Genomic DNA, 21,295 nt, shown 5'->3' on the forward strand with positions numbered 1-21,295 from the left:
TATTATAAATGTTAAATTCAATTAGTTATAGTAAATTTATAGAATTGTGCAACCATTAGCACAATCCAGTCTTTAAAATACTTTCTTCACCTCAGAGAATTTCTCCAGGCCTGTTTCAATCACCCCTTCCAGTAGTTCAAGTCTCTTTTGTGCACACACACAGTTGCTGCTTAACCCACAATAAGTGGAGAGTCTTCAAGTCTTCTGCCTGTCTTATCTTCCAGAATGCACGTTAATCTCTGGCTAGTCTGCTATTCCCTTACCTGTCCCAAACAGAACCATAACTTCAGGTTACCGGAGGTGCTGGTTTTGTTTCCTTGCCACCAACAATGTCCAGCTTAAGGGAACACCCTTCAACAGTGGGAAGAAAGCAACTGGTGTTCACTGCCTGCCCTGTCCTCATTGAAAGACCACACTGAGTCAGAGGTGGGAAGTCACAGGGGGGAGGGGGCAATGATGCCATTTTTGTTGTTGTTTTTAAGAAGGGGGGGGAGGAGTCGAGGGAAAGAAAGAGAGAGAATCTTAAGAGGGCTCCATGCCCAGTGTAGAGCCCAATGTGGGGCTCTATCTCACAATCCTGAGATCATGACCTGAGCCAAAATCAAGAGTCCGAGGCTTAACAGACTGAACCACCCAGGTGCCCCAAGACGCTGTGTTCTCATCAGAAGTTCATAGTTTCATGAATGAATACATCTTGTTTTGTTTCATGTTTTGGTCAATTTCCAGAGTACTGAAGTTTGATTTTGAGTCTGCCCAGCTCTCTTATTGCTTTTGAAGGAGGGACTGTATTGGCCCCCTCACTTCATTGTGTTGGAGTAATGTGATTTTTGTCACCCTCATTACCCTTCCTGAAACAGAGAGGTCTTGCTTAATTTTGAGAGTTGCTCTGTAGGGATCCCTCTGGGTGTTGCAGATCCAAATAAGTTGAGAAAGGAAATACTTAGTTTACCCAAGTTTTATTTTGCAATTTGAGTTTATTTTTAGCACTTACTGTGGCAGCACAATGGCAGCTCAGGCAGGTACCTCATTTAGTTTCCTTGAATAAGACACCTCTCAGTTTCTTTCCTTTATCATGAAGGTTGGAAGAAAGCCAAACTGTGTGGGCATTATCCCAAATCGAATTTGTAAAATAGTCGACTATTCCTTTGCTGGTGGCTTATTTACATTACCATGTTTGGAAATATGTATTGAAGTAACCTATAATATATTCATGAAAAACCATATGGCAAGTTGAAAAATTGAGAAGGTGCTATCATCCCAGAAACTGAAGGGAATTTCTATGAAGTATTTCTTCATGTCTTTATGAAGAAAAGATGGATAGCTTCACACTCACTGCATCGGGAAGCCATTAAAAACATCCAGAGGATGAACTGAGCAGTGCACCCAACTTGAACCAGCAGTGGTAGGAGATGGGGACAGACTATAGCAAATACAGTTGGTGTGGGAAGCCTGGATCCTAAGATTACTTCTGGGAATCCTAAGATTACCGTAGGCTAACAGCTACAGATATGAGGAAATTCAGTGGTAATGCTTACACTTTGCTTACATTAGTGTGGGTGACTTTCTTTATAAAAAATAGAGGAATTATCTCCACATAATGCCACTTAATTCTTTCCTATAGCTCACTCAGAAATTTGCATACCCTGTAATTCATATTGTTCAAATAAAAATATACGTATGTGTTTATGACTGTGATGTTATATCTCTATCTCATGTATATGTGCTGTCTCCAACAAGAGACCCTAAGCTCCTTGTAGCTAGGATAGCCAGATAAAATACAGGCATAGAATACAGGGTTGGGTTTGAAAGCTGGATCAACAAGGAATACTCTGTTAGTATGAAGAGGCCCCAAATAGTGCATGGAGCATACTTGTACTGTAATATTATTATTTGAGATTCTGATTTTACTGGGATTCTTATATTTTTATTTGCTAAATCTGCCAACTTTACTTGTGGTATTTTGGCTCACCCATTCTCATGGCTTCTGGACTGTTCCTAACCTGATCATCTTCCTCTAGAAGTTCCCACATCTATCAATAATCTTTCTAAAATATGATGCTTATAAGTGATCACATATGTCCTCATATCCAAATGCTTTGACATCATGGTGGCATCCTCTGGGGATGGATTCCTTTATTAAAGACCACTCCAGGTAAAGAACTGAGAGCTGAACCAACAGTGGCAGAGATGGGCCCAGTCGCTCCATCATCTGGGTATATATATATATGCTTCCATAGGCCTTATAGGTTGTATTTACTTTTTTGTTTAAGAAATAGCTATGTATTTCCCTGAGAGGACAAAAGAGAACAAAATTCTTTCTGCTCTTGTTGCATATGAGGTACCAATCTAAACACTGTTTTCTACAACATCTCATTTATGATCACAACAGCTTTTGAACTGGATCTTTGAGGGAGGTTTTGTTATTTCCTTTTTTATAGCCTCAGCAATCATTAAATAGCTTATACAGATTACAGTGTTAGGGACTGAATACATTCCCAGAAAATTCTCATGTTGAAGCTCCAAACCCCAATGTGATGGCATGAGTAGGAGAGGTCATGAAAGGTAGAGTCCTATGATGAGATTAGTGCCCTTGTCAGAAGATGAAGAGACACCAGAAAAAAAAATTAATATTAAACAAAAAGTAGAGAAGTCCCACATTGGACTTCAGGTTTCCTGCTCATTGCTTCTTCCCAGAATTTTCCTGGTCTGCCTAGTTTCCACCTTAGAATTTGTGACTCAGGTAGATTGTCTTCCTGGATATGGTTTCTTCTCTCTTCCACTGATGCTTCTAGTATTACTTCATGAATTCCGAGCAAGTTTAGGTTCACCCTAAACAGTCTGAAATCCCAAGGCACCCCATGAGCTTCTTCTGTAGTGTTCTCTGCTCTTATTCAGAAATGGAGAATTAGATGATAGTAGAAAGAGATGTCAGGGTTCAGACTATAGACTAAAGCTGGTGATGTGGAGAATGAGTTGAGATGGCTTGTTATTGGCTATGAAAGAAGAAACTGGATGATTCTTAGGAGGAACAGAAGAGTCCATTTTGTTTTGTTGCTCTGGTGTTATTTTAAAGGTGAAGAGGAAGGTTTATGGGTGTAATGGCTGAAGGGGCTCATAGAGAGATGACATCTTACATTACAGTCTCTGAAAAGACTATCTGATTAACCCACCAAATTGAAGGGGCTGCATATTTTCGCTGTATTTCATATAACAATTTGGAGTCAGGGCAATAATAGCATCATAAAATTCTTGTTTTTTCTTACCTTCAAATAATAAGGATAATCACAACATTTATTTCCATTGTAGGCTCTAAGAATAAGTTCAGTAAGTAAAACCCATTGATGTAGGATGAAATGTAGACACTAGTAGGATACTCCTTGTTGTTGCCAGAAAGAGGAGCTGTGTTTGCCACCTCACATTTGCAGAAACACTATTACAAAGGGTAATGTATCCAGTGATTTCATTTTTTGCTTTGATTTCTTCCATCTGCAGAATCTCTTTTTTTCCTCTTTCAGAGAATCTTTGCTAGCTTCCTGTATGCCCATAGAGCCTCTGCCTCATGGTGAGATTCCCCAACTAATGTCAGCACCTTGGTCACCTGCACTGTTGAAAGCAAACAGCAGTAAGTTATTTTAAGTGTATCTGATGATAAATGCACTCTTAATAGATCAGGGAGACAAGTGGAGTCAAACTGCAAATCCATGTGATTTCCTAAGAGTTTATTGTAAGGGTGAGGTTAGTTCAATTTCAACATGATATATAGAGAGCATAATTTATGACACAAACATTTGTACACTATACAATTGAGTTGCAGTAACAGGCATCCAGGGGTAATGAGGTGATTCTCCCATATTGTGAGTCAAAACATTGGAGAAAATGTTGTCCTCCATTTGCTGCTGTAGCAGCTGAACAGATGTGAGCCACCATCACTTCTCCTACAGGGCAGGGCCTTCTGTCCAAGATAGAGTTTCTGGGAAACCAAAAACTCACAGCTGGACATGCTCATTTGTTTTCTATAGTATATTTCCTCACTAAAGCAGTGGTTTTCAAATTCCCTGTTCTATGAAGCACCAATATTCCAAAACATGATCAAGGGCACTTTGTATTTGAACAAGAGGTAGGGCTCTGGAGTCCTCACTTCAGATTAACCAGAGCAATTCCTCTTTGGTAATTTTAAATTATAGACTTCTGATTTAGACTTTAATTTAAAAATGGATTCCACTAATTTTTTAAAAAATTTGAAAACCACTGATTTGTGGTTTAATTAGAATTTGAGCAGAGAATCCACTGAAAACAAGTGAATGGTATGAGAGAGAAAAAGTAACCAGCACATTATCTTGGGCCTAAAGAGAACACTGGATCATTGACCCAAACATTTTGTGTAGTTGTCATAAAAACAAGCTGTTGTATATGATAACTCTGAAGGGAACCACAGAAAATCAGCCCAACAAATGGGGTTTGGATTTAAACAAGATGGCCTTTTATTAGCCATGAGGCCTTGGTCCACTTATTTAATATGATTTTCCTTTTCCTAGTTTTAAAAGAGGGCCTATACATATTTTATAGGGGTATCACAGGAATATAAAATGTAGCAGGTGTGAGTCAGCACTCCCAAAAAGATTACTTGCTTTGCCTTTTTTCATTCCTGTTCTCATCTAGAAAATCATCACTTAAAGACTAATTTCTCCTAATTGATTGTTAACAAGTTTCCAGGCTACTATATAGTAAGTGCCTTAAAGAAAAAAATATATTTTGAGCTCAGTCTCAAGTCAGTCATCATGAAAGCAGGAGTTTATGTACAAAGAATACATACATGGAGACAGTAGCCAGAATTTGCAATGAGTTGCATCAGGACTCACCTGTGTCAGGTAGCCTGGTAATATGAGTGTGCTAGGCATTTCCAAGAGGGAAGGGCAGTACTCAGACTCAGTCGCTACAGTATCACAGTTCCCAAGTCCTCCACATGAGAGAACTGGAATTGGGAGTCTAGCATTTCTCAGTACTGCCCTAAACCATCTGTGCCTGACCTCAGACCACTCAATATCCACATCCTAGTGTTCATGGCACCCATGCAATGTTTTTATGCTTGTTGCATACAAGAGTGTAGGACTCCCAGCCCAAGGATGTCTCTCCCCACAAGATCTGGGAAAATGGGGGCCATGATGCTTGTCAGCCTTTTGTCCAAAGTCCAGATTGGACCCATGAACTTCATTGGTGTTCACCTTGAGCACTGTGCTCATAAACTATACCTGTGACAATAACGCTAAAAGCTTCCCTATCTTGAAGAGCTTCCATTCTAAAAAAAGTAAATGTAACAAATATCTTCTCATACAAAAATATGTAGGGCACATGGAGGTTGTTCAGTCAACACTAGGACTGGATTCATTGACAAAATATAGCTGGTACTATGTTAGAGGCTTAAACATAATTAAATGCCCCAACTGACACCCATTTAATTAGATTCAGCGAAATTTGAGTAAAAATATTTGATTTTGTGCTTAATTTTTATGTGTATGTGTTAGTTTAAAACTACTTGATAGCCAAATGAAAACACTGATCACATTTTAGGGTGATATATTTAATCTAATTAGATAACACTGCTGTAAATGCTTTTGCAAAAATTTATACATGAACAAGAGAATTAACTACTCTTATTTTATCCATCAAAACTAGCAGTCCCAAAAGACACTAACATGTCAGATTCTATGAATTTAAAATAAATAAAACCTTCTAATACTGTCATTCAGAGATGTAAAAAATGAAAACATGCCTTTTCTCCAGCTTAACATTTTCCTAAATTATGATTCTTTATGAAGACACACATTCTTTTGGGTAAGTCATTTAGTGGAGAAAATGGTGGAAGCTCAGCAGTTTGTCACTATGTTATCAATGTACTTTTATTATATTTATTGTAATCAGTAATATTTATAGCAATTATATTTATTTAAATGTTATAAACATTTATATCCTTATTGTAATTAGGCAGCTTGAAGTCTTCCATCAAATGGTGAATAGCTCCTAAGTTCCAGACAAGTCCAGACAATTTCCATGCAAACTGAAGAACAAGTCACTACCCCGATGTCATGAAGCTTTCAGTCCAGCAGGGGAGACAAAGATCAAACAACTGCTCCTTTATTTAAAGTGTGCTATGCATGTGAAAGAATAATTAATGTGGGATAAGTCAGCAGGTAGCAGGGAGTCCTAATCTAGTGACTCCGAGAGAAAGACTTACCTATAATGGTGGTTAACAGCCTGAGACCTAAGAGGTGGATAGAAGCAATGCACTAAGAGAAAAAGAAGGCTCTTTCCATACAGAATCGAGGTCTGGGAAGAGGAGGAGAGGAGGTTAAGGTGGCAGGGCTTGTATTCCACATGGAGGAATTTGAATGCTATCCCCATGGTAATGGGGAGCCACAGATGATGCAACATACTTTAGAAAGACTGCCTGTCATTTTGGTTTGGAGGTTGGAAGAAGAATGAGAAGGTAGTAGCAGTCATAGTCCAGAGTAGAAATGATGAGAGCTTGAACTGGAGCATGGAAGGTGGGGATAAACGGGAAAAAGCAAACTTGAAAGCAATCGCAATGCATACGGTTGCCAAGGCTTTGTGATAGCTTGTCCTTATAGGACGGGTGAAATTGTTTTAGCTTTGTTTTGTATCATTTTGTTTTCTGGGAAATGGTGAACCTACAAAAATAAGGAGGTGGGTTTTTTTTGTTTGTTTGTTTTTGTTAAGTAGCTTCTCTGTTCTCCTAAAGGGCTAATTGGGAGAGTTAGAGCCAGTTGGTTCTCATTTGTTATGATACATGTCAGCATTTAGGTGTTCACATTTTAGGATCAGAATGTTGGAGAAGCTTTCTAGAACTGTGTGGCACCAAGTTGTTGATATTACGGAGAGTTGACTTGGCTTGTGTCAACAGAGCATGGAAACTGCAGCATGGGTGATGGTCCATGGAAAGCAACATGAGCTATTGGGAGCTTCTGGCATCCCTTGTGATCACAGATAGGAAAAAACAATTCAAAAATCTATAGATTCCTCCCTGACCAGCATTGGGACCCACAAGCAGCCATATCTTCAGATTCTAATCCATGCAGTGTCCTGGTAGTATTTGCTGAATTTTGTAACCCAAACATAAATATTTATATTACTTTAATATTGATAATAACATGTCCCTATTTACTGCCAAATATTCTCAATATTTTTCATTGTCTAAAGCAATACTGTACTTGTCTAGTTTTTATTTTCTTCTGAGATGAAAACTCTTAAGTTTCCATTTTCACTGAAAAGCTGCCACTACACAAATATTACGAGAATATACTGCATGTGGCATTTTTAACTAAAATTAAACAATTACCTCTCTGAATGTTCATACAAACTGAAAGAGACAATTCAGCTGGAAAAGATGCTTTTTAAAACAGTAAAAGAAATACATTCTTGTTATCAGCTCATGATACAAATTCCAATGTTACTTTCAAAATCTGTGGCAGTGCCAGTGAGCAGAGAAATAAAGAATGAAGGGTAAGGAAGATTTGAGAGAAAAGAAATGCAAGAGGTATCCTATAGCAATAGCTGGGAGAATATTTGGAAAGAATATGATGAGGGGAGACTTACTTTATTATTTTATATAGTTATGGGCATTTCTTGTTTGGATATAACTTACCAGAATGTAAATCTTCGGTGAGGAAGGGCTGTCTCACATCTTTCAATTCCATTAGTGCCATTCACAATTCAATGGGTCTGAATAAATAATAGATGAATGAATAAAGAAACAAATTAATAACCAGACAAATGAAACAGACACAGAACATAGGTTATTACAAGATACTTGACTTGAAATAAAACAATTGTTGGAAGCTGGTTTAGCTCTGGGACAAATCCAAAGTAAGTGAATTGAACCCAGGAAAAGCTATACTGAGCTAGACTGGTCCACAGAGATCAGACTGAGCATCCCTAGTAATTTATTTGTAAAGTTATCTGTTCATACACTCATAAAAATTGTCACTGTGTTTTACCCCGTTATCTGTGTTTTGTATCTAAGTTTGGAGTGATAGTGACTTTTTAATCCTAGAAATGATTGTGACTAGGTTCTTATCTGACCAGTTCAGATGGACACAGAAATTAATGCCCAATTACCAAACCTTTTCCCTCTGCTTCCTGAAATCTCACCTGGGACTAAGGAGTAGAGGTACCCTAAGATACTCAATTAAATGTAAATCTCAGACCCTTATGCCTCCTACATTTTTCTTATCAGCCACACCCAATCAACTGAAAACTCCTATCTTCTCATATTTCTGTCTGCTTGCTTTTGTTTCTAATACTGCTTTTGATTTTTTAAAGTATTTATGTATATTCCAGTTAGTTAACACAGTGTAATATTAGTTTCAGGTATACAATATAGTGATTCAACATTTCCAGCAACACCCAATGCTCATGATGATAAGTGCATTCCTTAATCCTCATCACCAATTTAAACTATCCCCCACCCACCTCCCCTCTGGTAACCAACTGTTTTTTCTCTATAGTTAAGAGTCTGTCTCTTGGTTTGCCTCTCACTCTTTTGTGTTTGTTTGTTTTGCTTCTTAAATTCCACATATGAGATCATGTGGTATTTGTCTTTCTCTGACTGACTTATTTCACTTAGCATAATACTCTCTAGTTCCATCCACATCATTGAAAATAGTAAAATTTCATTCTTTTTTATGGCTGCATAATATTCCATTGTATTTATATACCACATCTCTTTTATACATTCATCAGTCATTGGACACTTGTGCTGTTTCCATAATTTGGCTAATTGTAGATAATACAGCTATAAACATTGGGGTGCATGTATCCCTTTGAATTAGTATTCTTATGTTCTTTGGGTAAATACCTAGTGGTGTGATTGCTGAATCAACTTTCTGAGGAACCTCCATACTGTTTTCCACAGTGGTTACACCAGTTTGCATTCCCACCAACACTGCAAGAGGGTTTGTTTTCTCCACATCCTTGCCAACACCTTTGCTTCTTGTGGTGTTGATATTAGCCATTCTGATGGGTGTGAGGTGACATCTCATTGTAGTTTGGATTTGTATTTCCCTGATGAAGAGTTGGGCATCTTCTTATGTGTCTGTTGGCCATTTGTATGTCTTCTTTGGAGAAAGGTATATTCATGTCTTCTGCCCATTTCTTAACTGGATTTGGGTGTTAAGTTTGATAATTTCTTTATATATTTTGGATACTAACCCTTTATCAGAAATGTCATTTGCAAATATTCTCCCATTGCATATACTGCCTTTTAGTTTTGTTGATTGTTTCCATTGCTGTGCAAAATGTTTTTATTTTGATGAAATCCCAAGTTTATTTTTGCTTTTGTTTCCCTTGCTTCAGGACACATATCTAGAAAGAAGTTGCTATGGCCCACCTGTGTTCTCTTCTAGGTTTTTTATGGTTTCAGAGCTCACATTTAGGTCTTGAATCCATTTTGATTTTATTTTTGTGTATGGTGTAAGAAAGTGGTCCAGTTTCATTGTTTTGCATGTTGCTGTCCAGTTTTCCCAGCACCATTTATTGAAGAGACTGTACTTTTTTTTTTTAAAGATTTTATTTATTTATTTGAGAGAGAGAGAATGAGAGACAGAGAGCATGAGAGGGAGGAGGGTCAGAGGGAGAAGCAGACTCCCTGCCGAGCAGGGAGCCCGATGCGGGACTCAATCCCGGGACTCCAGGATCATGACCTGAGCTGAAGGCAGTCGCTTAACCAACTGAGCCACCCAGGCGCCCCGAGACTGTACTTTTCTTATTGGATATTGTTTCCTGCTTTGTCAAAGATTAATTGACCATATAGTTGTGGGTTCCTTTCTGGGGTTTCTATTCTTCCATTGATCTATATATTTTGGCCAGTACCTTACTGTTTTGATCACTACAGCTTTGAAACATAACTTGAAGTCCAGAATTGTGATGCCTCCAGTTTGCTTTTCTTTTCCAAGATGGCTTTGGCTATTTGGGGTCTTTTGTGATTCCAACAAATTTTAGGATAGCTTGTTCTAGTTCTGTGAAAACCGCTGTTGGCATTTTTATAGAGATTGCATTAAATGCGTAGATTGACTTGGGTAGTATAGACCTTTTAACATATGTGTTCTTCCAATCCATGAGCATGGAATCCCTTTCCATTTCTTTGTGTTGTCTTCAATTTCTTTCATCAGTGTTCTATAGTGTTCAGAGGACAGGTCTTCCACATCTTCGGTTAGGTTTATTCTTGGTTATCTTATTGTTTTTGGTGCAATTGTAAATGGGATTGCTTTCTTAATTTCTCTTTCTGTTGCTTCATTATTGGTGTATAGAAATGCAACAGATTTCTGTACATTGATTTTGTATCCTGTAACTTACTGAATTCATTTATCAGGTCTAGGAATTTTTTGGTGGAGTCTTTTAGGTTTTCTATATATACTATCATGTCATCTGCAAATAGTAAAAGTTTTATTTCTTCCTTACCAATTTGGATGCCTTTTATTTCTTTTTGTTGTCTGATTGCTGTGTCTAGGACTTCCAGTACTATTTAAATACTGCTTTTGATTTGGGAATCTTTTGCTTCCTACTTTTTAAATTTTATATATTTATATTAATTTAATGTATCTTTAACAGTTAAATTTTTTCAAATCATCTCTGATTTTACACTCCCCTTCTCAGCATATCCTGATTATTCTCCATGTTGTCCTATACAACATAACATTCCCTGTGTACCTGTGGACTATGGACAGTTCTTTCAGTCTCTCTAGATGTATTTCCCTCTACCTCTGTTCTGTCCCTGAGTCATCTTGTGACTTCTGTTCAGGCATTATTTTGCTATTTAATTTTTTCTTTTAATTTTTAAAATTGTGTCATAATATCATAATAAAAACTACTATCTTTTAGTATACATTTCAGCAGCATTAAGTCCATTCACATCATCATTCAGCCATTACCAATACCCATCTCAAGAACTTTTTAATCTCCCCAAACTGAGACCCTTTAATTGGTAGCCAGTCCTCATCTTTTATGGTTTTGTTGTAGTATAACACATGCAGAAAAGCTCACAAATGTACTATCTAAAAATCAGTATACTCCTGTAACCTCCACTAGGTAAAGATGGGATAGTAGGGTTCCCAAACACCCTCCATATCTTTTCAATCATGGCCTTTCCCTTTTTCTGAAAAGGTAAGCTCTATCCTGACTTATATCATCATAGATTGGCTAGGTCAAAATTGATCTGTTTGCCTATTATTTCACCACTACACTGTCTTGATTACTTATAGTTTTAAAACAAGTCTTGAAGTTGGATAGTGTCAGTCTTCCAATTTTGTTCTGCTCTTTCTATATTGTGTTTCCTATTCTGGGTCTTTTACCTCTCCATATAAATTTTGTAATCAGTCTGTTAATATTCATAAAATAACTTGCTGAGATTTTGATTTGGATTATATGGAATCTATAGATCAAGTTGGGAAGGACTAACACTGCCACTTTGGTAACATTGAGTATCTCTATTCATGAACATGGAATATGTCTCCATTTATTTAATTCTTTAATTTCATTCATCACAGTTCTGTAGTTTTCTTCAACTAGATATGATTCATGTTTTATAAGATTTATACCTAAATATTTAAATTTGGGGGGGTTTGATGTAAATGATTGTGTTTTTAATTGCAAGTTCCACTTGTTCACTTGTTGGTATACAGGAAAGCAGTTTACCTTTGTAGATTAACCCTGTATCCTGAAATCTTGTTATAATTTATTAGTTCCAAGAAGTTTTTTAATTGATTCTTTTGAACTTCCTATATAGATAATCATGTCATCTGTAAACAAAGACAGTTTTATGTGTTATTTCTCAATCTGTATACCTTTTATTTCCTTTTCCTGAATTAGCAAGGACTTCTAGTATGATGTTGAAAAAGGAGTGGTAAAGGGATATTCTGCCTTATTCCTGATCTTAGTGGGAAGCTTTGAGTTTCTCACCATTAAGTATGATATTAGCTGTAGGGTTTTTGTAAATAGCCTTTATGAAGTTGAGAAAGTTCTCTCCTATTTCCTAGGTTACTGGGAGTTTTTAATCATGAATTATTTGGATTTTGCCAAATGCTTTTTCTGCATCTATTGGTATGATCATGTGATTTCTCGTTTTTAGTCTACTGTTACAATGGGTTATATAAATTGATTTTCAAATGTTGAACACAGGGACACCTGGGTGGCTCAGGTGGTTAAGCAACAGCCTTCAGCTCAGGTCCTGGGATTGAGCCCCCCACTGGGCTCCTTGCTCAGTGGGGAGCCTGCTTCTCCCTCTGCCTGCTGCTCCCCCTGCTTGTGCTCTTTCTCTCTGTCAAATAAATAAATAAAATAAAATAAAAACAAACCAAAAAACAAATGTTGAACACAGCTTACATCCTGGGGATAAATCCCACTTGGTCATGGTGTACAATTCATTTTATGCTTTTTTTAGATTGGATTTACTAATATTTTATTGAGGATTTTTCATCCATGTTTGAGAGGTATTGATCCATAGTTTTCTTTTAGAGTATTTGTCTGGTTTTGGTATAAGGGTAATGCTGGCCTTAGGAAGTATTCCTTCTGTTTCTATCCTGTGAAAGAGACTGTAAAGAATTGATATAATTTTATCAGATGTTTGATAAAATTTATTGGTAAAACCATCTGGGCCTGGTGCTTTCTGTGTTGGAAAATTATTATCAATTCAATTTCTTTAATAGTTATAGGCCTATTCATCTATTTATTCTTATGTGAACTTTGGCAGATTGTATCTTTCAATGAATTGGTCCATTTCACTGAGGTTATGAAATTAGTAGGCCTAGAGTTGTTCATACTATTCCTTTATTATCCTTTTGATTTCCATCAGATCTCTAGTGATGTCTATTTCATTTCTTTTTTTTTTTAAAGATTTTATTTATTTATATGACAGAGAAAGACACAGCGAGAGAGGGAACACAAACGGGGAGTGGGAGAGGGAGAAGTAGACTCCCTGCTGAGCAGGGAGCCGATGCGGGACTTGATCCAGGGACTCCAGGATCATGACCTGAGCCGAAGGCAGTCGCTTAACCAACTGAGCCACCCAGGTGCCCCTATTTCATTTCTGATATTAGTAATTTGTGTCCTCTTTTTTTCTTAGTCATCCTGGCTAGAGGCTTATCAATTTTATTTATGTTTACAAAGAACCAGATTTTGGTTTTGCTGATTTCTCTCTGGTGATTTCCTGTTTTCAATTTCATTTATTTCTGCTCTAATTCTTATTTTTTCTGCTTTATTTGGATTTACCTTGCTTTTATTTTTCTAGTTTCCTAAGGTGAAAACTTAGATTATTTTATATCTTTTTTCTTTTCTAACATATGCATTTAATGCTATAAATTTCCCTCTAAGCACTTCTTTTGATTCATTGCACAAGTTTTGGTAAGTTGTGTTTTCATTTTTATTTAGTTCAAAATGTTTTTGTCTTGAGATTTATCCTTTGACCCACATGTTATATAAAATTGTATTGTTTAATTCCTGTATATTTTGGGAATTTCCAGCTAATTTTCTATTATTGATTTCTAGTTTTATTTCATTGCAGTCTGAGAACAGACATTGTATAATTTCTATTCTTTTAAATTTGTTAATGTGTGTCCAATGGCCCAGAACATGGATTGTCTTGGGGAATGTTCCATGTAAACTTGAGATGAATGTCTACTCTACTGTTATTAAATGATGTAGCTATAGATGCCCATTATATCCAGTTGATTGTGTTGTTTGACTATGTTCTTACTGATTTTTTGGCCACTGTATCTGTCCATTTCTGAAAGAGGGGTGGTAAAGTCTTCAACTAGGATAGTGGACTTATTTATGTCTCCTTAAATTTCGATCAGTTTTGCCTTATGTCTTTTGTCACTCTGTTGTTCAATGCTTACCCATTAAGATTTGTTACATCTTCAAGGGCTTACTCTTTATCATTCTGTAATGTTCTTCTTTATCTCTCCTTACTTTGAAATTTAACTTATTTGAATTTAGTATAGCTACAACTGTTTTTTTTATTAGTGTTAATATATGTTTTTTCATCCATTTACTTTTAATCTATATGTATCTTTATATTTAAGGTAGATTTCTTATAGACAACATATAATTTGGGCTTATATTTTGAACTGTTCTCAGACTGTGTTTTCATTGATGTATTTAGACCATTAACATTTAATGTAATTATTGATATAGTTGAATTAATATTTACCATATTTGTTACTGCTTTCTATTTGTTGCCCATCAAAAGCATTCTTCTTTTCCATTACAATGTGTTGTTTTGTTTTTTTTTAAATCTCTAATATTTCCTTTTGGTTCCTTCTTAGGATTTCTATCTCTGCTTACATTGCCCATCTGTTCTTGCATGCTGTCTACTTTATCCTTTAGAATATTAATCATAATTGTTTGAAATTCCTTGTCTGATAATTCCAATATCCCTACCATATTTAATTCTGATGCTTTCTCTGTCAAATTGTGTTTTTGCCTTTTTTATGCCTTGTAATTTTTTCTTGATAGACGTGATATACTGGGTAAAAGTAATGGCTTTAAATAGACCTTAAAAAAAATAGACCTTGTGGTGGTGAGGTGTGGGAGAGGTGTAGTGTGCTGTAGTCCTAGGATGAGGTCTCAGATGCTCCGTGAACCTGTGACTCTGGACTGTGAACTTCACAAGTGCTTCTCAGGTATTTTTCTTCCCCTTTAAGTGTCACACATGGGTTACAGCTGGCTGGTGTTGGGTATTTCACCTCCCCAGGTCAGTTAGGCTCTAATACCCTACCTAGCAGGTTAGGCTCTCATTAACTAGTTTCCCCTGAGGACAGGCCTTGCAAAGAACAGAGTGCTTTGGAATATTTCAAAATGACTCATTTTCCCCACCACTTGCAGGAAGACTGAGATTTTTTTTCTCAGATATTTACTATGGGAATCTGGTCAACCTTTTGAAAGTAAATCTTACAAAATTGTGGGTATCCCTTAGGACTGGGTCCCCCTGGAATTTTTAACTCTCAGAGTTTTCTACATTGAGCCCCCAGCAATTCATCAATTACAGCTCAGGCTTTCCTACTCCAAGCACTGGTTCTTGAGTCTCCATGCTGATGAGCTGTGATTCCGTTTTCACCTGTCTCTCCAGTCTTGGGGACAACAGTTTTCCCTGTGTCCTCTTCTATGCATCCAAAAAGAACTGTTGATTTTACTTTTTTAGGACAGAGTGGCAACCCTCAAGCTTTCTCACTGTCTTTTTAAGTTACTCTCCCACAAAGACTTATGAATATGAGCACCTTTTCATGCTTATTGGCATTTTGGATACCTTCTTTTATAAAGTTAAGATTTAAGTCTTGTTGATTATTCTCATATTAGGTTGTCTGCCTTATTGTTAAATTATGACTTTTTTACATTATTTATAACCTGTCATCAGTTGCATATGTTACAGATAAAGTCTATGTTTTGATGTTCTACCTCTTTGGTAAATAAAATTCCTACATTTTATGTAAACCAATTTATCAGTCTTTTTCATTGTAATTAATGCTGTTTTGGGGGGAAGGGTTCATGTTAGTGATGTGAATATACTCTCCTATGTGATCTTCTAGAAGCTTTTTTAATTTCACGTTTTCTTTTAGTTCTAAAATCTACCATAACTGATTTTTATAATAATGTGAAGGAGTGAATATTTCCTCTCATATGCATATTCCTCTGACCAGCATTATAGGTTGAAAATAATGTGTTTTTTTCCCCATTATTTGACAGTACCATATTTCTCATAAATTAAATGTCCATATGTGTTTGGGTCTGTTTTTTGACTCTATTCTGGTGAAATCTCTGTCTCTGAACTAATACCATACTGTTTTAATTATAAAAGTTTATAATAATTTTTTCAATATTTCCCCAACAATATAAAACAAAAACTTCCCAGTCCAGAAAACCTCTCTACAAAGGTAAGAAAAGAAGTTGGCTTTATTTTGACTACAAATTTAATGAGAGTGTGATCTGCACCACAACAAATCCACCCATGATTTCAAAGACAGAAAGTAATCTTATCCTTTGTATAGGCAAGCAGATATAAACCATTAGGTACATGTTCTCAAGATAAACAATAACTAGTTCTCAAGTAACAGGACATGGGAACATTATTTGTCATACATAATTCAAAATTTAGGTGGTAATTGAATTGACCATCTGTGTTAGTTAATTGATTTATAGAGAAGAAAAATAAATGTCTCATATCATCATGACAAGAGGTAGTTGGACAACTTGGAGCCAGGGCCTTCTAAAATTTGGCTCTTAAGGGAGTGTGAGTGATAGCTGGGTTGCTACCCTTAAAGAGACAGCAGCCTGCCCAGAGAGGCAACATAAACATGGCAGTTTACACACCAGCAGCAAACAGAAGGCAGATCTGTTCATACTGATTTCAGAGTGTGTTGGGTGACATCTCTGAAAATGAGGGAGATGGCAGGTGCAGTTTTCCTTCCCCATCCTCCAGCATAAACAAAGGGCCATCTGGGGGATGTGGGACTGCAAAGACACTTGCTATTTAGCCTGATAGCAGTGCACTACACCCATGAGTTCTCCTGAGGACTTATCCACTCCAAGCCTGCTAGCCTTGGCACTGGGGTGAGGGCACACTTTGTTAAAACTGCACACCACACAGTGACCAGCCACCATACCACACCCAGATGCCTCACTGAGCTGAGCCACCACCAAAGCATGCTGGGCCAAACTGTCACCACGCTGTGTCCAGCAGTGCATCCCATCTGCCCAGGCATGCAGCCCCCAGCCTCCACAGGCCTTTAGGGGGATCTAGTATAGGACTAATGGCTCAGTACAAATTTTGCTAACACTGCCACCCAACTTCCAATTACTCCAGCAGGCATGACCCCTCAGAGCTGGCCTGCCTGGGCCCCACTAACACCACAGAAACCAAACACAGCCCATAATAGGCAGAGAGTCAGTGCAGAAAGCTGTACCAAAAGGAAAAATTACTCAGACACAACAGCAGGGCACAAGCAACACACATGGAATACTTTCTGAAGTGCCAGGTTCTGGACAACAGGGGACACTGCACTGCAGGGCACTCCAGGAACTCTTCTTCCTAAAGTCACTACTTTCAAAAGTAGAAGACTCAGCTAATTTTCTTAACACAGAGAAACAGGCACAGAGAGGCAGACAAAAGGAAGAGACAGAGAAATTTGTCCCAAATGAAATAACAGGACAAGGCCACTCCATAGATCTAAGAGAAACTGGTATAAGTAACATGCCTGATAGAGAATTTAAAGCAACGATCATAAGGCTACTCACTGGACTTGAGAAAAGAGTGGAAGACATGAGTGAGACCCATAACACAGAGATAAAGAATAACATAGCAGAGATAAAGGGGCCATTAAATGAAATGAGAAACATGCTTCATGGAATGAGCAGCAGGATGGAAGAAGCAGAGGAATGAATTAGTGACCTAGAAGACAGAATAATGGAAAGTATTCAAACTGGACAAAATCCAGCAAATGAACTATGCAAAAGGAGAATAGATTTAAGGAACTCAGTGACTCCATCAAACATAATAACATTTGTATTATAGAAGTCCCAGATGAAGAAGAGAGAGAAAAGGGGGGCAGAAAATTCATTTGAAGAAATTATAGCTGAAAACTTCCCTAATCTAGGGAAGGAAACAAACATCCAGATCCAGGAGGCACAGAGAACTCCCATCAAAATCAACAAAAGTAGACTCACACCAAGACACAGTGTAAATAAACAAGAAAAATGTAGTGATAAAGAAACTGTTTAAAAGCAGCAAGACAAAAAAAGGACAGTAACTTACAAGGGAAAACCCATAAGGCTAGTAGGAGATTTTTCAATAGAAACTTTAAAAAACCAAAGGGAGTGGCATGATCTATTCCAAGTGCTGAATGGGAAAATTCTGCAGCCAAGAACACTCTCTCCAGCAAGGCTATCATTCAGAATACAAGGAGACATAAAGAGTTTGCCAAACAAACAAAATCTAAAGGAGTTCATGACCACTAAACCAGCCCTGCAAGAAAGATTAAGGGGCCCTCTTTGAGGGAAAAGGAGACACCAAAAGTGACAGTGCAAGGTAAGAAACACAAAAGCAGTAAAAATGAATATTTCTGTAAAAAAATCAATCAGGGAACTCACAAAGTATGTAGACTGGAACAGCATATAAGTAAATGTGAGGAGGAAAGTAGTAAAGGAAGTGTTCAAACTTGAATGCTCATCAACTTAATATAGACTTATCTGCAGAGGCTGTTTATATACAAACCTAACGGTTACCATATATCAAAACCCACTAATAAACATGTAAAGAATAAAGAGCAAGAAATCCAAATATATCATTAAAGAAAATCTGCAAAAAAATGAAAGGAAGACAAGAAAGGATCAGAGAAAATCTTCAGAAACAACCACAAAAACAATAAAATGACAATACATATCTATCAATAAATGATTTGAATGTAAATGGACTAAATGCTCCAATCAAAAGACACAAGGTAGCAGAATAGATAAAAAACAAGATCCATGTATATGCTGCTTACAAGAAACTCATTTTATTTTTTAGGTTTTTTGGGGGGTTGGGGAAAGAGAGGGATAGGGAGGGGGGGAGAGAGAGAGCCAGAGAGAGAAGGAGAGAGGAGGGACAAAGGGAGAGGGGGAGAGAGAATCTTAAACATGCTCTACACATAGCATAGAGCCAAAAGCCAGGTTCAATCTCACAACCGAGATCATGACCAGAGCCAAAATCAAGAGTTGTATGCTTAATCAAGTGAGCCACCCAGGCACCTTATAAGAGACTCATTTTAGACCTCAAGATACCTGCAGATTGAAAGTGAGGGGATGGAGAAACAAGTATCATGCAAATGGAGGTCAAAAGAAAGTTGAGTAGCAATACTTATGTCCTATAAAATAAACTTGGAAACAAAGTCTGTAATAAGAGACAAAGAAGGTTGTATATTAAAGGGGACAGGCTAACAAGAAAATATAACTACTGTAAATATTTATGCATCCAAAACAGGAGCACTCAAATACATAAAAGAGTTAATAACAAATATGAAGGAACTAATTGATAATAAAACAGTAATAGTAGGGGACTATAATACCTCACTTACATAAATGGACAGATCATCTAAACAAAATCAAGGAAATAAATGGAACACTGGACCAGATGGACTTAACAGATATGTTCAGAACATTCCATCTTAAAACAGTAGAATATACATTTTTTTCAAGTGCATATGGAACAGTCTCCATAATAGATCACATTATCAGCCCACAAAACCAGTCTCAACAAATTCAAGAAGGTCCAAGTCATATATCATGCAACTTTTCTGACCACAACACCATGAAACTAGAAATTAACCATAAGAAAAAAATCTGGAAAGACCACAAACACAAGGAGGTTGAAGAACAGGCTACTAAATAATGAATGGGTCAAACAGGAATCAAGACAAAAAAGTACATGGAAACAAATGAAAATGAAAACAAAATGGTCAAAAAGAACCTTTGAGATGCAGCAAAAGCAGTTCTAAGTGGGAAGTTTATAGCAATGCAGGTCTACATCAAGAAGAAAAATCTGGGGTGCCTGGGTAGCTCAGTTAGTTAAGCATCTGACTCTTGACTTTGTCTCAGGTCATGATCTCAGCCCTGCGTTGAGCTCTGCATGGGGTGTAGAACCTGCTTAGGATTCTCTTTCTCCCTCTTCCTCTGCCCCTCCTCCCAACTCTCTTTCTCTTTCACTCTCACACACACACACACACACAAATGAGCAAGACAAATCTGAAATATACAACCTAAACTTACACCTAAAGGAGCTAGAAATAGAGCAAAAGCAAAACCTAAAACTAGCAGAAGGAAGCAAATAAGAAAGATCAGATCATAAATATTGGGCACCTGGGTGGCTCAGTGGGTTTATCATCCAACTATTGATTTCAGCTTAGGTCATGATCTTGGGGTCATGGGATCAAGCCCTGTTTGGGGCTCCACACTCAACAGGGAGTCTGCTTGGGATTCTCTCTCCCCCCTCCCTCTACCCCTCCCCACTGTGCTCTCTCTCTCTCTCTCTGAAATAAATCTTAAAAAAAGATTAGATAAGAAGTAAATGATACAGAAATTAGAAAAAATAAATCAATGAAACCAGGAGGTGACTTTTTAGAAAAAAAAATCAATAAAATTGGTAAACCTCCAGCCAGACTTATCATGAAAAAAAACAAAGACAGAGAGAGAGAGAGAGAGAGAGAGAACAAAATAAAATCACAAATGAGAGAGGAGAAATAACAACCAACACCACAGAAATACAAACAATTACAAGACAATATTATGAAAAACTATATGCCAACAAATTGGATAACCTGGAATAAATGGATAAATTAATTCCTATACACATATAAACTATCAAAACTGAAACAGGAAGAAACAGAAAAGTTTAACAGACTGATAACCAGCAAAGAAATTGAAGCAGATCAAAAAACTCCCAGCAAACAAAATTCTAGGATCAGATGGCTTCACAGGTGAATTCTACAAACATTAAAAAAAGAGTTAATACTTATTCTTCTCAAACTACTCCAAAAATTAGAAAAGGAAGGAAAAGTTCCAAACTCATTCTATGAGGCCAGGATTACCCTGATACCAAAACTAGATAAAGACTAAAGAGGAGAACTACAGGTCAATATCCCTGATGAACATGGATGAAAAATCCTCCACAAAATACCAGCAAATCAAATCCAACAATACATGAAAAAAATAATTCACCATGATCAAGTGGGATTTATTCCTGGGTTGCAAGGGTGCTTCAATATTTGCAAATCAATCAATGTGACACATCACATCAATAAGTGAAAAGATAACCATTTGATTATCTCAGTAGACACAGAAAAAGCATTTGAGAAAGTACAACATCCATTCGTGATAAAAACTCTCAACAAAATAACTTTAGAGGGAACATACCTCAACATAATCAAAGCCATCTATGAAAAACCCACAGCTATCATCATCCTGAATGGTGAAAACCTGAGAGCTTTTCCCCTATGTCAGGAACAAGTCAAGGATGTGCACTCTCACCACTTCTACTCAATATAGTAATGGAAGACCTAGCCACAGCAATTAGACACCAAAAAGAAATAAAAGGCATCCCAATGCATAAGGAAGAAAGAAAACTTTGGTTTGCAGATGACATGATACTATATATATAGAAAACCAAAAAGGCTTTACCAAAAACCTGATGGAACAGATAAATGAATTCAGTGAAGTCACAGGATACAAAATCCATGTACAGAAATCTGTTGCATTTCTA

Source organism: Mirounga angustirostris, unplaced genomic scaffold (genome assembly GCF_029215605.1).
Source record: "Mirounga angustirostris isolate CCGP_5_RB_7025 unplaced genomic scaffold, mMirAng1.0.hap1 SCAF_1, whole genome shotgun sequence".
Lineage (NCBI taxonomy): Eukaryota > Metazoa > Chordata > Mammalia > Carnivora > Phocidae > Mirounga > Mirounga angustirostris.